The sequence below is a fragment of the Lipotes vexillifer genome, unplaced genomic scaffold, assembly GCF_000442215.2.
Source record: "Lipotes vexillifer unplaced genomic scaffold, Lipotes_vexillifer_v1.1 scaffold1094, whole genome shotgun sequence".
In the NCBI taxonomy this organism is placed as follows: Eukaryota; Metazoa; Chordata; class Mammalia; order Artiodactyla; family Lipotidae; genus Lipotes; species Lipotes vexillifer.
The window spans coordinates 2,851,366-2,854,987 of record NW_006792775.1 but is presented as its reverse complement, the minus strand read 5'-3'; positions in this window follow the sequence as shown (position 1 = coordinate 2,854,987).

Below are 3,622 nucleotides of genomic sequence, written 5' to 3'. Positions count from 1 at the left end.
AGTCCCCACACGGAAGAGCGGGACTTGTGCCCCCACCAGGCCCCTTCCCCTCTCTGGGATCCCAGGACTCAATCCCTGAGGAGACGTGACGAACCCGAGCTAGGAGCTTCATTCCCGGCCGTCGGGATTCCCCAGTGAAACGGCCAAAGCCCCCTCTGCTCCCCTGCGGGATGCCCGGCAGCCTGCCATCCTAACCCTGCCTACCTTCCCGTCACGTTGCCAACCATCCATCTTGCACGTAAACAGCTGAAGACTGTCCGACTCCGGGCAAATTATACGCCTGATCACAGAAGGCCAAGAGGATAAAACTGAGGGAATCTTCCAGGAGTCAGAACAACAATGCAAAGAGATGGGAAACAGGAGAGAAGAGATAACAGTGTAATAATACGACAGGAGCAGCATAACTAAAATAAGCTCTAGAAAGGAAGTGCGGAAAACAGACGGAGAAGTTTATCCATCAGCATTTTAGAATCGAGGGGAAAGTTCATTACTGGCGGAATACACCTACTACTGCCCAAACGTTAGCGAAGGCTCAGAATGCTCCTCTGAAGACCGTGCTGTGTCTTTCAGCGTGTGGTCCCCGAAGCATCCGGCTCGGGAGGCAGTGGCGTTGGTGGGGCAGGGGAGAGGAATGCTCCCTAAGAGGGACGCTTCCACTCTTCTGTGTGCTGACCTCTGAGACCCGAGTGGCAGCCCCGCGGGGCACCTGCCGAAACAAGAGCCGTGGGTGTCAGAGAGAACCTGGGTGGCCACAGGCAGGAGGAAAGCGCTAGAAGCTGCTGTGCGGACTCGAGCAAAGGGGTCCAGACAAGACACCCCCGGGAGGTGGCCTGCAGGGATGCTCTATGTGAAGGCAACTTCAGATGCCTTTCAAACGAACGGAACTGGTGAGAAGAGCCACAGCTGTGCAGTTGCCCACCGACCTGGACCCGTTAGACCCACCTGGGGAGCAGCTTACAAGATGCAGGTGCCAGGCCACCAGATTCAGATCTGCTGAATCAGAGCATCTGGTGGGGTGAGGGTGAAGGAGCTGGTATTCTAGAAAGAAATCTACCACCAAGGGTTCTGATATGCCGCCTGGGTTGATCATCACACGTGTGGGCCAACCTCCACACTTCAGCAACCCCACCAGGTGGTCCCGAGCTGCCACTCCCTCGCCCTTACAGGGGAAGCCTGGGCGATAAGGTTTTCCTCTTCCGTGGAGGAAAAAAACTCCGCTTCCCTGCAGCTTCCAGGTGCTAATGCTGGTTCTGCAACCTCGCTAGAGGGCTGAGGTCTCCCCCCACAAGACAACCTTCCTTCAGGAGAAAGGAAACAGTGCCTCCCAGTCTGGTCCCGTCCCAGGTTCCCCATGTCCATAATTATCAGCACTAACCATCTGCTAGGAGACGGTCCTCCTGGGGTCTCAGGCCCTCTGCACATCCCAAGAGAAGTGGCACTGAGACTCTCTGCTTCCGACCACAGTGAGAAGCCTTAAAGATGTATTTGGGGCTGCCGTAACAAAGCACCCCGCATTGGGTGGCTTAAAGCAGCAGAGGTGTCCTCTCTCACGGTTCTGGAGGCCAGACATCCAAATCCAGGTGTGGGCAGGCTCCCCGGAGGGCTCGGGGCCGGCACCTGTGCCAGGCCTCCTCCCGGCTTCCAGCAGGACTCAGGTGCTCTTGGCTCGTTGGCAGTCATCTCCTCCCTGCGTCTCCACATGTCCCCTCTGTGTCTGCGCCCAGATGCCCTCCTTTATAAGTACACCAGTGGCACTGGGTCAGGACCCAGCCTAATGACCTCATCTTGCCCCTTTGCAAAGACCCAACTTCCAAGGAAGGCCATAATCATGGGTCCTGGGACTTCGCCATGTCTTGGGGGGACCCGATTTGACACAGACAGAAGATTCAGTGTTTCCCTTAGGACCCAAAGCGGGCATGCTCACTGTTCAGTATGTTTCCCTCCCATCATGCAAACCACTGCATGTGCAGTGCCCAGGGGCCCTCTGGCATCACTGGGTGGGAATCTGGGCTCAGGGAACCAGGACAAAATGCTGCTGTCTGCCTCCTACTGTTGCCGTGAGTAATAGACGGATCTCCATCTCTGACCAGGGGATTCGTGAAATCCTACCCAGCAACGTGCAACTGTGAAACTCACAAGGGGAACTCTCAAACCCTCTACAGGTCTTTTTTTTTTTTCCATTTTTTAAATTGCAGTATAGCTGATTTAGAATGTTGAGTTAATTTCTGCTGTCCAGCAAAGTGACTCCGTTATCCACATATACATACATTCTTTTTCATATTCTTTTCCATATGGTTCATCCCAGGAGATTGAATATAGTTCCCTGTGCTGTACAGTAGGACCCTGTCACTTATCCATTCTATACATAAAAGCTGACATCTGCTAACCCTAACCTCCCACTCGATCCCTCCCCCAACCCCCCCACATTGGCAACCACCCGTCTGTTCTCTGTGTCCGTGATTCTTTCTGTTTCATAGGTTCATCTGTGTCATATTTTAGATTCCACATATAAGTGATATGATAATACGGTATTTGTCTTTCTCTTTCTGACTTAGTATGATAATCTCTAGTTGCATCCATGTTGCTGCAAGTGGCATTATTTTGTTCTTTTTTATGGCTGAGTAGTACTCCATTATACATATGTAGCACATCTTCTTTATCCATTCCTCTGTCGATGGACATTTAGGTTGTTTCCATGTCTCGGCTGTTGTGAATAGGGCTGCTGTGAACATAGTGGTGCGTGTATCCTTTTGAATTCGAGTTTTGTCCAGATGTATGCCCAGGAGTGGGATTGCTGGATCGTATGGTAATTCTACTGACCCTCTCTAGTTCCTGACCCCAACCATTTACCCCAGTTAGAAGTAAAGGCATCGCCCTTGACATTTCTAATCCCCGTATCCTAGCCACCCCTGAGACCTGGAGACTTGACCTCCTCAATCTCTCCCACCTTCCCTGTTGGCAGCATCTGGTCTAGAACTGCTGGCACGGCCGATCCCCATCCTGTCCACATCTGCTGAGTCATCTCCCCAACAAACGTCCGACAACGTCATCCTTAACTCCTCGGGGAAATGCACCGACAACCAAGTCAGGTCCGGCTCCTTCGTTCTGTATCATCAGTGGAAGCATCTCCTCCCATCAGAGTAGCCAATACCGATCGTCACTAACACCAGTCGAGGGCCATATACCTTACGTGGGTTGTCTCCTTGATCTTGACAACAATCCAGTGGGGCAGGTATTACTGCCCCAACTTACGGAATCCCACGGGAGTAAAGGCAGAGCAAGGCTTAACTGATTCCCAAGGTCACACAGCTGTTGGCTGACGGTGGCAGGAATCAAACCCACTGGCCGACTTCAGAGATGATGAGGTTACATTGCAAGCCTACAGCCGTCTCCCACTTACCAGGCTGTATGAAACAGACATTAGGGTGGGTATAGTGTAGTGGCCACAAAATCTGCAAACTCCTTCCATGGAGAGCTAGAGCCTTATTTCCATCTCCTTGAATCTGGGCTGGACCAGTGGCTAGTTTTGACCACTAGAATGTGGCAGAAATGAAGCCATGAAACTTCAGAGAGCTATGGCTCCCAACTTTACTTTTTGGAACAATCTACCTCTTGGAAGCCA